Raw genomic sequence first — 14636 nt, forward strand, 5'->3', positions numbered from 1 at the left:
AGAAGGCTTTAAAACAGCATTTACTGTAAGACGTGAGATAACATTTGTTCAGAACATACAGCATCATTTTAATAAATTAATAAATTGAACTTTATTGATGCTTTTTACAATGGGTTATATTTCAAAAACCTGTCCCTAATAATAACTGTAATGTTTAAATTCATTCACTTCTAACTGTTAATCTTAGACTGATTCACATTGCGTGTTTCGAAGGTTGGAAATAACACTGGGGACCTAATTGCATCTCTCCCCGTCAACTGCAGAATCCTTTTTTTTTAATTTATGACAAAGAAAAACTTGTGTATTATTAGTATTTTGTCTACTGATATTTTTTAGATTTATTCAGATGACTAGATAATTCAGCTGCTGAGATAGTTAAAACATTGGAATTGGAGATATTCACAGTATCACCTCTCATTATCCTTTGTCTATTATCTCAAAATGCCATGCCTTCGTTTTTTTATTCCAAACACAGCAAAACTCTGAATATTATTTATATACATTTCCAGTGTGATCTGTTTTAGGGGGATGAAATGTTAAAAGGTTGCGGTGGATGTTTGTGATGTTTGAAGACCGTCTGTGCCAACCCAGTCTCATCAGGAAACGTTCAGTGGGAACGTTGGTCCACTTGGACAAACGTTTCCATCTCACAACCTGGCCTATCAGATTGTGAGATGGAAACGTTTGGTCCGCCCATTGTTTTGCATTGGCGTGTTTTCACATCACGTGACTCCCGAGTTCCCGTCTACGGAAAGGAAAACATAGCGGACAGTCCTTGTTTTTTCAGATAAAAATATGATTTTGTAACTTAGTCTGGGCATAAAAATACATTCTGACACCATTTCTAGCGAGAAATGTGGTCTTTGCTTCCACAGTCTTCAGCCAGTTCGTGCTTATGATATATATTTTAATAGTTATCACGAATGTTTTTTTCGTTGCTATGATGGTTGCTATGACGCTGCCACGGCACAGCACGTCGTAGCGTGCTGTTTAAATCACCGTCCCTGCGTGGTGTCGTTCAGTGATCGTGAATGTTATTCATGTTATATAATATTAATATTTGAGGCTAGATTACACCTCTAATGCGGAGGATCCTGCGAGACTGTTCATACGGAGGCGGACACGAGTGGGCCACCGGACCGAGTGGGCCACCGGAAATAACGTGTGGCTGTCAACATCCGGTCCCTTTAACACGAAGCTGCGTCATACACACGGAGCATTTGGAAGACAACAATGTCATCATCCTTCTGTCAGGTAAGTAGTTTATTGTTTTTAAAGATCGTTACGATCTAGGTTCCAAGTCCGAGTGCTGAGACAGCGGATGCGGAGTCCGTCGATACCCACAATGGATGCTTTTCTTCAGCTAATATGCCATTGTTATCCACATGCTTCAGCCCTGGCTAGCATGTGCTTACCTGGGAGGTGAAAACATGGTTGTTCAAACCAGTTCAAGATGCTTAGCTCATCATTGAGGGACGCTACAATATAAATATAAACATGAATTTGATTTATGAATGCTTAGATTAATAAGGAGCGTATTTCTCTACCAATACTTCACAATAACAGATCAATTTGGTTTAATGTATAGAATGTAATATGACAATAATGTTTTCATGTTATGGAGTTGCGATTCATTTTATAAAACAATTCCTATGTTCTGTTTTTTAATCAAGGAGGATCCAAGTGAAGCTACAGGAGTATGATGAAGAGCAAGAAGGGCAGCCTGGAGAGAAAGAGGAGCCGGGTTGAGCCCACTACTATCATCCACGTACCACGAGGAAGATGAGGGAGAGAAATTATCCTACCATTAAAGAGGTACTTTTAAGTTACATACCAGAAACACCATTTTATATAATGTGCCAAATATAAATTTTTATTAAATCCCCAAAGTATGCTGGCTGAAATACAAGTTAATATCACACTGAAAGTTTTGATCAATCATGCTTCCCTGCTGTGGTTGTTCAACTGGGAAAACAACTTTTTCCACAGGAAGGCAAGTAAATTTAAGGAATGCTTGTGCAAAGTTTTCCTCTGTTATGTATAATGATGACCCCCATCAGACATTATGTTAGCAATATTTACACCTTTTCATTTATACTGTTTATTTCTGTCTACATGTGTGTTTCATGCAGAAATATTAGCATTTCCCTTATATCTACCAAAACTGCTTGTTTCACAGACTGCAGTTTTGTTTTGATCCGATGTGGTGTGCAAATACCAACTGTATCTGCAATGGGTTGTTGGGCATTAACATTTGTAACTCTAATTTTGTTTTGACAGACTGTGCAAAGAATGTTGAGAACATCACCACTCTACAGGAATACACAGTCCAGTAATGTGTGTCAGAAGTTCAGTAGTGAACGACAGGTACTGTGGAAAAATGTGTGTCATTGTTGTACAATGTCCTTTGACTCTGTTTACACAAGGTCAACACAAAAAGGTTTGATTGTAAACTGATATTGGTATGAATTCATGTTATGACTCCGCTAACCAGTGCAGTGTCCGTCTACATATTTCTACATATTTTCTCTCATATAAATGTCACTGTAACCTCTTGACAACTGAAACCATAACATGAGGTCAGTGTGGCCTTGACCTTTTGACTTTAAGACAAATACACAGTTAGACAACCCGAAAACATGCAGTAATGCCTCCGGTCAAATCTGCTGCAATGCTACTGTGACTCCTGGGCCCTGCTATTAGCTTGGTGTTTGGTAGCTGTTAGCTTTAGCATATTTATTTTTTAGGGGCCTGTCTGACGTTTATGTTTTAAAAAAAAAATCAGAGGGAACCATCTTCATAATTTAACACTATGTTTTGTGTGTGTCCTTCAGATCTTCTCAAGAGAAGCTGCCTCAGCTCCACGGTCCCTCCTGCAGCTTCCACTCATGATGCTAACCCCCGGTCTCCATCACACCATCCGGGCAAACTTGGAGTCACAGAACTTTGTCCAGAGCTGCCGTCTGAGAATTGTTGATCATATAATTTTCAGCAGATGCCTTAATTTAATGTTTGTGCACAATAAATGACATTGATCATAACATATTGGTATTTCCTTGCAGTCATACACCATGATATTGGCAGATAAGATGTTGATTACATTAAAGCAGTGAATGCTCTGCTTTAAGCAACATAAACACACAATGATCCAATGGATTTGAAGTAGAATGGGCACGTTACATTCTGTAGAGAGTACCTCAGTAACGGAAGTCAGAAAATAACTTTCTTTATCTGAGGTCAGTTATAGTCACAGCAAAGCACACAGGTCTTGTTGTCTAAGTGGCAACCATATCATATTGTTTAAGATGTGTAACATCAAGCTTGTGTATCAGGGCTAAATACATCCAGTCAGTCATAAGTAAGTTCACCCTCTTGTTAACACTAAAAGTAGGTGACCCAGATGTTTCACAATGCAATCTGATAAGGTCTTATGAGAAACATTCTTAACATTAAAGAAATGAACACAGAGGATAGCAATAGATGTTTCACTTTAAATCAGTAGCTGGTAATCGGCAGACTGACTTATTCAAACACATAAATACTACAATGAATGAGGCAGGTGCTTCCTATCAGAAATCAACTATATCGTCACATTAGGTTTCTCTTGAGCTCATGGAAATGACCTTCACCTTCCACTTACTGTCACCTGAACCATACTGTTGTTTCTGTATCTACAATGACTTAGGAAAACATATACTAGAGGGCAATGTATAAACAATAATACATCTTATTTATATAGAGCTTTTCAAGAAGTGCAAGTACTTCACTGAGGGACAGCTAATACAAACAATATATATATCTTAAATCCATGAGATGGGACAGCCTCTCACTTGGATGTAAACCAATTTTAGAACACATTTGCTTATACTGGAGATCTTTTAAATTAATGTCCCAGAAATAATTTCTGATAGCAAACCCCTGCCTCATTCATTGTAGTATTAATGTGTTTGAATAAGTCAGTCTGCCGATTACCAGCTACTGATTTAAAGTGAAACATCTATTGCTATCCTCTGTGTTCATTTCTTTAATGTTAAGAATGTTTCTCATAAGACCTTATCAGATTGCATTGTGAAACATCTGGGTCACCTACTTTTAGTGTTAACAAGAGGGTGAACTTACTTATGACTGGATGTATTTAGCCCTGATACACAAGCTTGATGTTACACATCTTAAACAATATGATATGGTTGCCACTTAGACAACAAGACCTGTGTGCTTTGCTGTGACTATAACTGACTGAACCTCAGATAAAGAAAGTAATTTTCTGACTTCCGTTACTGAGGTACTCTCTACAGAATGTAACGTGCCCATTCTACTTCAAATCCATTGGATCATTGTGTGTTTATGTTGCTTAAAGCAGAGCATTCACTGCTTTAATGTAATCAACATCTTATCTGCCAATATCATGGTGTATGACTGCAAGGAAATACCAATATGTTATGATCAATGTCATTTATTGTGCACAAACATTAAATTAAGGCATCTGCTGAAAATTATATGATCAAAAATTCTCAGACGGCAGCTCTGGACAAAGTTCTGGGACTCCAGGTTTGCCCGGATGGTGTGATGGAGACCGGGGGTTAGCATCAGGAGTGGAGGCTGCAGGAGGGACCGTGGAGCTGAGGCAGCTTCTCTTGAGAAGATCTGAAGGACACACACAAAACATAGTGTTAAATTATGAAGATGGTTCCCTCTGATTTTTTTTTTAAAACATAAACGTCAGACAGGCCCCTAAAAAATAAATATGCTAAAGCTAACAGCTACCAAACACCAAGCTAATAGCAGGGCCCAGGAGCCACAGTAGCATTGCAGCAGATTTGACCTAATCACAGCACTCACATTTCTTCATCAGTGGAGAAGAACCTCGCCATGTTTCCTCTTCAGAGGAGGATTCATCCAAACCTGCTGCAGCCTGCTCAGCTTGAACTCTGTGGAATCTTCTCTTGGGCACGCAGACAAGGCCCTCATGTCCCATCTCCGTAAATGCGTCAGTACTACCTGAGAATATATGATAAAAAACAAAACGTTTTAAAAGTGCGTTTGTATGTATATATACACACATACAAGGCTTTCTTTTCTGCAGAAATCCATTTCCTGAGTTGATGTCTCTGCTTATGCCATCTAAAATGTGAAACCAAATATATTTTTTGTGTACCAATACAAGATGTCCAATGTTACACCAATAAAATCCAGTCTACTACACTTAACATTTTAATGCCTGTGCAATAGCGAGTCGCCGGAGGCATTACTGCATGTTTTCGGGTTGTCTAACTGTGTATTTGTCTTAAAGTCAAAAGGTCAAGGCCACACTGACCTCATGTTATGGTTTCAGTTGTCAAGAGGTTACAGTGACATTTATATGAGAGAAAATATGTAGAAATATGTAGACGGACACTGCACTGGTTAGCGGAGTCATACAACGCAGTGCGGTAATTCTAGTGGTTTTTTTTGTAAATTGATTGTTTCTTGTGAAGAGGAGTATAACATGAATTCGTACCAATATCAGTTTACAATCAAACCTTTTTGTGTTGACCTTGTGTAAACAGAGTCAAAGGACATTGTACAACAATGACACACATTTTTCCACAGTACCTGTCGTTCACTACTGAACTTCTGACACACATTACTGGACTGTGTATTCCTGTAGAGTGGTGATGTTCTCAACATTCTTTGCACAGTCTGTCAAAACAAAATTAGAGTTACAAATGTTAATGCCCAACAACCCATTGCAGATACAGTTGGTATTTGCACACCACATCGGATCAAAACAAAACTGCAGTCTGTGAAACAAGCAGTTTTGGTAGATATAAGGGAAATGCTAATATGTCTGCATGAAACACACATGTAGACAGAAATAAACAGTATAAATGAAAAGGTGTAAATATTGCTAACATAATGTCTGATGGGGGTCATCATTATACATAACAGAGGAAAACTTTGCACAAGCATTCCTTAAATTTACTTGCCTTCCTGTGGAAAAAGTTGTTTTCCCAGTTGAACAACCACAGCAGGGAAGCATGATTGATCAAAACTTTCAGTGTGATATTAACTTGTATTTCAGCCAGCATACTTTGGGGATTTAATAAAAATTTATATTTGGCACATTATATAAAATGGTGTTTCTGGTATGTAACTTAAAAGTACCTCTTTAATGGTAGGATAATTTCTCTCCCTCATCTTCCTCGTGGTACGTGGATGATAGTAGTGGGCTCAACCCGGCTCCTCTTTCTCTCCAGGCTGCCCTTCTTGCTCTTCATCATACTCCTGTAGCTTCACTTGGATCCTCCTTGATTAAAAAACAGAACATAGGAATTGTTTTATAAAATGAATCGCAACTCCATAACATGAAAACATTATTGTCATATTACATTCTATACATTAAACCAAATTGATCTGTTATTGTGAAGTATTGGTAGAGAAATACGCTCCTTATTAATCTAAAGCATTCATAAATCAAATTCATGTTTATATTTATATTGTAGCGTCCCTCAATGATGAGCTAAGCATCTTGAACTGGTTTGAACAACCATGTTTTCACCTCCCAGGTAAGCACATGCTAGCCAGGGCTGAAGCATGTGGATAACAATGGCATATTAGCTGAAGAAAAGCATCCATTGTGGGTATCGACGGACTCCGCATCCGCTGTCTCAGCACTCGGACTTGGAACCTAGATCGTAACGATCTTGAAAAACAATAAACTACTTACCTGACAGAAGGATGATGACATTGTTGTCTTCCAAATGCTCCGTGTGTGACGCAGCTTCGTGTTAAAGGGACCGGATGTTGACAGCCACACGTTATTTCCGGTGGCGGACTCGGTCCGGTGGCGGACTCGGTCCGGTGGCCCACTCGTGTCCGCCTCCGTATGAACAGTCTCGCAGGATCCTCCGCATTAGAGGTGTAATCTAGCCTCAAATATTAATATTATATAACATGAATAACATTCACGATCACTGAACTACACCACGCAGGGACGGTGATTTAAACAGCACGCTACGACGTGCTGTGGCGTGGCAGCGTCATAGCAACCATCATAGCAACGAAAAAAACATTCGTGATAACTATTAAAATATATATCATAAGCACGAACTGGCTGAAGACTGTGGAAGCAAAACCACATTTCTCGCTAGAAATGGTGTCAGAATGTATTTTTATGCCCAGACTAAGTTACAAAATCATATTTTTATCTGAAAAAACAAGGACTGTCCGCCATGTTTTCCTTTCCGTAGACGGACAATGCAAAACAATGGGTGGACCAAACGTTTCCATCTCACAATCTGATAGGCCAGATTGTGAGATGGAAATGTTTGTCCAAGTGGACCAACGTTCCCACTGAACGTTTCCTGGTGAGACTGGGTTGTCTGTGCTTATCCCTATCTTGTGTTCAGGTTTAACATGGCTACAGTCTTAACTTTGCATTTTTTATGATTACTGCTTATGACTACATTGGCAGCAATTTGTCCATGGTTTGACTGACAGTCAAATAGTGAATGCGAACATACATGTGTGCAAGAGCAGGAGTAGGGAACTCAGATGTTATTGGCCTTGACAGCTCTGGCGCAGAGCCCAGCCGTGAGCCACATTTACCAACGTGTCAGGTGTTGGAGTTTATTTTTTTTTCTGCCATCTTGCCTCAGTACAGATCAGCAGATAAGTCAAGCCAGGCCAAGCCAAGTCAGACTGGGCCGTTTCCACCGTGCTGCTTTCAGCACACCAGGCATTGAGCTGGCCCCTTTTCGGCTACCAGCATTGTTTTGTGGGCTTGCCAAAGCTGCTTGGGGGGGAGCTAAAAATGGCAACAAGTTGGACAAGGTTCTGACTCAGCTGCTGAGTGAAAGACTAGAACCATGAATGGTTAAGTTAATGCCGTACTTTGGTTTATTTAATAACTTTTCATGATCCAGTTTTGAACCTTTACAGCCCAATGTGAAGGCTGTACAGAGATAACACAACTGTGGATGAAAATGGATCCACTCCCATTCAATTGGTTCTGCATATAAGTAGAGCTGCAGCTAACGCAGAGGGGAAAGTGACTGTATTGCGGTACGAATACAAATATGTTTTGTGTTAAATAATATAAAGAAATTGCTTGCTTTTAGTCTTACCCTCCAATTTCATGTTTCAGTTTGGTCTCCGGCTGTGTGGGAGACCCTGATGGCATCGTTGTATGCCACAGTTCGAAAACAATGAGCACGTTCATTTTGCTCCTAGAAACAACACAATAATACGACAGGTGAAATATTCTCAATTCAAACAAAAATACAACTTTTTTCTAAGCACTTTATTTAACAAAATGTGCAAATACAAGAGCTGGATTGACAGCACACAGGGGTCAGACGTACGCCCATCTACAAATCAATCAGTGTCAAGTCTGGGCAAGTGATGATGACAGGACGTACGCATGTACTACTCATTACAGCCCAACAACACCTCTGCTGCTGCAGTTTTCTGTGAAACCTGTAGCCAGACATTGGAGAGGTTTGTGACTTGTGTAGAGAGTGGATCCTTCTCTACATCAGATATGGATGTGAAAACCCTGAAACAGTCAATACTTTAAACCTCATAGCCATTGTGTCATATTAAAGGTACAAAACAGGGAAAAACTGAATTTGACTATTTTATGGATGTATAGAATATATTGAATTGATCTAACATCAGTCATTAGAGTGTTTGAAGGGCTGTTCAAGATCAGAGCAAATTGGTGTGACTGCAGATTAAGTCCCTGCAAAGACAAGAGTGATATGCTTTTTCTCTGGTGGGCACAGTGTGAATCAAAGACACATCTGCATGAACTGACTCATCAGATAAAATTATCACCCTTCCCAAGGCCATACTCCAACAAATCATAAACAAACACAGCTAAGAAAAGGAGAGGGGTCCAGAAAGTCTTTGTCACAAGTACGTCATCAGTAGGTAAATGTAATGAGGAGGAGGAGAAGAGAATACTTAGACCACACTAACACTAATACTAACACATGCATGGACATACACATAAAGGTGCACTTTAATTCTGAAGGAAACAGATCCACGGACCCTGACACACTCCCCTCATTTATCTTTAACTGACATGAAAAGAGAATGTGAACACAAGCCCACAGACACACACATATACAGTCCTGTCGTTCCTACGGATGATTTGATGTCCTTACAGCCTGTCATTAGATACACAACTCCTGAAGACAGTACAGGGAATGAATAATGATGCAGTGTTGTGACCACTTTAGCAGCTCAGCCTGTCAGGGTAGTCAGCGTTTATCTTGTCACTGGACAACACCACCCGGCTCTTAGCACAAACAAATATAGACTGATATTTGCATCAGTCTCCTGAAAAGCTAACCTGTAATGTTCCCCTTGTACATCAATCAGCCTCACCCTTGTGCCACCCACCCAACTTTATTTTCTACTCATCTTGAACACAAGATCATAATCTTTTCAGGAAACAAAGAGATTGACTGTAACTATATATAACAGGTTCAGTCAGCAAGAACGATTCGAAGAACTGAGGTTGGTGGTAAACAGTTTTCAGATACTTCGTATGATAATTTTCTGATTAAAAAATGTAATCCGGGGTGACACAATTTCCTTTCTGGGATCAATAAAGTATTTCTGATTCTGAAATTGGCTTTAATTAATAGGAGAAACTAAAGATCCCCAGGATCACCGATATTTTTAACAGACTACTTCTGCTCTGTCTGCTGCTGTCATCAGTTAAGCTCCTCAGAGTTTAATTTAGAAAACAACACGAGCATTCAATCACAAAATGAAAACAACAACAACAATAATGTCCGGGGAGCTATGCCTGTTGGGTTATACAATGTGAGGTCAGTCTCATTTCTTAAGTTGACTGTTATGGATGCTTGGTTAGAAACCCCTGGGCGTCACTTATATGTACTGAGTGCCCCTTTAGCATGACTTCATAATTTGCAGAGTGGTTTTAGGTATTGAAAGTTGAAGCATGAGTGAAAGTTGGCATGCATCCAGCACAAGGCAGAGATGGTTAGCTGGACTTGTCACGATTAATTGTTGTCATACAAGCTGTTTTGTTAACATTCTTTAACACATTTTCTTACCCAGTTTTTAAAGCAATGACGTTTAGGAACCATCTATATAGAATCACTGGACCAGGGTTGTGGTCCAATAAACTGTAGTTGTTGGGTTAAGGGCTGCAACTGAGTTACAGGATCGACCTTTTTTTGTTTTCTGGACTTGCAAATATAAGCTGAATAAGACAAAGGAAAGGGAACTCACATTCCGTCTATAACCCTTGCTCTAACCTTAAGATACTGTGTCCTTACTTTGTCCAAACACATCTCACTTCCCTGGAAAACCCTAAACCTTCTTAAAGGGTAAATAACAGACACACACACACACACACACACACACACACACACACACACACACACACACACACACACACACACGCACACGCACACACACATACACACATCGATATCCTAAATTATATATATTATAATTCGAATAATAATAATACAAATTAATAAGTCTTTTCTCTGGAATTACTTGCAAGTTGTGGTAATTTGGTCCCCACAAAGATGTTGGACTCCACAAGCATAGTGGGTTTTCACAAATAGTAAAACAAAACAGCACACACACACACACACACACACACACAGTATATTTTTTTCCAACCTGGACTCAGCGGGAGCCAGGTTTTGAAGAGTTCGTATTTGTATTTCAAGGTTGCGCCCTGCTCACATTGCTGGAGGGTAATGCCTTTGTGATGATGACACAGCGGAGTTCACGGTGGAAATGGCGGAGCCGCACTGTTGCAAATGAAGCACAAGATGAAAAGCAGCTGTTAGAAATAGTCTAGCAGCAAGTGCAGATCATTCTGTGAAGAATGAAGGGTGTCTGCGACAGTGGAAGTAGCTGTCAGATCTTTTGCTGCGTGAATGGAAAGTGAAATCATGATATGAGCTGGGAGACATTAGATTTTCACTTATTGCAGGTACTGTTTTAGAATCTTTAGAAAATCTTTCCAGGTAATAATTTAAGTAAATGTTCCATTATATTCCTTAATTCATTTTGAAGATGAATGCCTGCTGGTGGGTCTTACCAAGTATGAACACTCAGTAACTTGTGTGTTTTTGTGTGTTCTTCCACACAATATACACTTTCATATTATCCTCTGGGCAACAGAGACAGAGAGCGTGGTGGGATCTATAGAGGAACAATAAACTCAAGTTCTACTTTGATAAAACAGGAAGAGAAATAAATTAAATTCAGGGTCAGAATTTTCATTATTTTGTGCAAATGGGTTCAACAAAACATATGGTTGGAGGCTAATTCATTAATTATACAATGATATTTGTCTGAAGCAAATAGAGCTTCATTATACTTTCCCAATATTGCATTGATCTCCCAGATGCAGTAAACAACATCAATTCTGTGCTTCAAGCAGGTTAAAGAAAACAGAAATTACCAAGAAATACGGAAACCATCTGAGGCCAGTCTCTGCTCCGCTAAATAAAAACACACAGATAGAGATAGAGATAGAGAGAGAATTTCTCCTTGTTTGTTTCATGGTGCATCATCTGGTTTCCCCTTCCTCAGGCATCCACTCATGTCATTTTCTAACTTTTAAATGTGGCACAGCTGTTCAAGCTAACAAAACTTCTCAAATGTGTAAGGAGGTGATTAAATACAATTTGTCGTCTTCATGCCTCTCCAACATGAGACCAAGTTCTTCTCCATTCATTGATCCCCAGTGTCATTTAAATGGGTCATTACGGCAATAGAGACCCGAGTTTAATTAAAACTCACAAGGGAATATCAAACATTAATTTGATAAAGCATTTGTTCAGTGTTAATAAAATGTTTAAAGGTTTTTCTAACTGATGGCTGTTCCTTTTTTGTAAGGCTGTGCAATTTCAAATTTTTTCATTTAATCACTAAGAGCCTGTAAATTTATAATTTATTCATTATAGGGAGTGGTTTTACACCTATTTTGTCTCGACATGCACTAGATGTCCTTGTGATGCTTTAGTCTGAACCTATATAACAGATGAAAATGGGGCCTCAGACAACGTACCAGACACAACCGACCAAAATTGATCAAACTGAATCATAGTTCAATTTGTTTGCAGTGTGAAAATAATTTCTTGGTTAGGTAGGACTTTCAGACCAGTTGCAGGAAACTGAGCCAGCATTAAACAATAGAAGAAGAAAAATAAGTGAAAAGGGCTCACTGGATTTTATAACGTTAGAAAAATTACTATGTTGATGTTGCTGGAAGTAATACCAGAATAATACAAATACAATAGCCAAATGTACAACACACTGACGTCAGACACATGCCTGTCTACAAACCAATCACTATACAATCGGATGCAGCCCATGAGGATGATGATGATGATGATGATGATGATGATGATGATGATGATGATGATGATGATGATGATGATGATGATGATGATGATGATGATGATGATGATGATGATGATGATGATGATGATGATGATGATGATGATGATGATGATGATGATGATGATGATGAAGACAGGGCATACGTATGTCAGTTAGGGGACAATATATATTCAGAATAAATGATGGTTACTGGACAAAAGGTGGTAAACAGACTAATTACTCAGCAAAGACAGAAAAACAGTAGGTTGAAATGAGAGTCACAGAACCTGCAGGTTGATTTGTTGCTGAGGTTTTTGCATTTTGTCAGATCAGACTGTTTCATAATGAACAGCTTTACTCAGCTGGAGATGCAAGCAGTCAAGCTTTTTCAATAAAAGGGGAAATAAGTTAAAAATAAGTTTTATCTAAAAAACACTATAATTACATTACAGAAGTTCATTAATTTAGGTTTATTGTTCAAAGTATTCATGATAATTTGTCAAGGCTAGTCCAAGAAAGGATTTTTATTGTGACAAGTCCATCAAAGAGACTTTGAAACAGACATGAAAGTCACTTCCTCCATATTTATCGCACGTCTCTGTGAGGCATGCAGCCTGCCCACTGCTGATAGTGCCACTTTTTAATTATATCCTCTGTGTTTAATTAGCACAACTTATTGGAGTTTTGTGTTGAGAAGAAGAAAACAAACATTAGACTGCAATCATTTAGTGGTGACAGCTTTAGAAGCCCAAGAAAAATGACTAAAAACTAACCAATATATTCGACTTCCACAAAATCTTTCCTCAGTCAAACCCAAGCCTATTCGTGGACTGACTGGTTGTACGTGGCATCCAGCAGGCAGCCAAAGTCATGGCTGACCTCATCTTTTGACACAGGTCAACCAGAGGTCACTGGAGCAGCAGCACTGCCACAGTAACTCATTCTGCATGATATGAAACAAGAATGGCCCCCCTGGTCATCCATCATCTCTCTAGTGAATCCCATCCATCATCACAGAGGCATGCCGACATCCGCTTTGCTCTGGTTCCTCTCGGCTGGTCTGTGATTGGACCGTGTTCCATAATCGAGTTGCCCAAGCACGGGGGTGCGTCCCCCCATTCAGAGCAGAGAAACTCCCACCCTGCCCATCTGACACACATTGTTTCAGAAATCTGTAGAGATGGGTTTCATTAACTTAGAGGCTTAAGTTTTACAAGAAGGTTGTTTGTTTTTTCCCCTTCAGGGTGTGAACAGTGTGAACAGCAACTAGGTGAGCAAAGCAGGGCCAGAGGCAACTGTTAATGTGTTGTGGTCTTCGGTATGATATGCAGCAAGGTGTTGTCAAGAGGAATTGAGTGTGACTGCAGCGCTTGTGGAAAATCTTAAAAGTCTAGTTGATTGTTGCTGATGGTGGCAGGTTTTTGCTCAAAGGTATCCTCCCCTGAACTTTTAAAAGCCTTAAAAGGGCTTAAATGTTTGACATTTCCATTTCAGTGGAGACCTGGAATCATCGCTGAGTAACACGTCAAAATGGATCTAAACTCTAATAAATTCTCATACTAGTCAAGCAGCCTAATTCACATCTCTGACCTTGAGCTATATTTTCTGCATGAAGGCTTCAGAGAGAAAAAAGTCAAAGAACACCATTCTTTGAAGAATATTAGTAGTGCTTGAGATGTGGTACTGTAGAAATACTAACGGAACAGGCAAATGGAGCTTTTAGTTACTGGAATGGTTTGAGGGAACCAACATGTCTTGCTTATCTGGGAATTTGCTTAATACCTATTAGCAAACCTATGGAATGATGAACAGGTAACTCAGTGAAATGAGACTGGTAAATTAACATTGAGGCTGCAATATAAATAGAAAACAACCACTGAATGCGACCAGTCAGTAGACATGGCTCATTGTCACAAAGAGAAAGACTGGCTCCGTGAGAAACTTAAATGTATCTGGATCATTAATGGTAAAAATGACATTTTCTAAGTTGACAGCAACAACACAAAGTGCTTTACCGTTTCGTCTTTCAGATAGAGTCTGTTCCTTTTTCAGAGATGAAATCAGCATGACTGGACCAGGACCCATGGAGACATCCAGATAAGATCCACAAGGAGATAAGTCAGAGTGAGCCCTTCATGCAGGACACAAAGAGGAGAAAAGCCTCAGCTCTTCTTTGAAATTCTGGAGCATAAAATGACTTCTGAAAAACATAGTTATCTACAGTATGGATTATGAAGCTGGTTTTATCACGCCTCATTGATAACACTACC

The 14636-nt window shown here is 39.3% G+C and overlaps 1 long non-coding RNA gene across 1 annotated transcript; it reads left to right on the forward strand.

Moving 5' to 3' along the window:
• The first annotated feature begins 1207 nt into the window (after positions 1 to 1207).
• Positions 1208 to 2457, forward strand: LOC133009612 (uncharacterized). The gene is made up of 3 exons (XR_009680554.1): positions 1208 to 1254; positions 1674 to 1815; positions 2281 to 2457. It is a non-coding gene; the product is annotated as an uncharacterized LOC133009612 (long non-coding RNA).
• The last annotated feature ends 12179 nt before the right edge of the window (positions 2458 to 14636 follow it).

The sequence above is a fragment of the Limanda limanda genome, chromosome 8, assembly GCF_963576545.1.
Source record: "Limanda limanda chromosome 8, fLimLim1.1, whole genome shotgun sequence".
Classification (NCBI taxonomy): Eukaryota; Metazoa; Chordata; class Actinopteri; order Pleuronectiformes; family Pleuronectidae; genus Limanda; species Limanda limanda.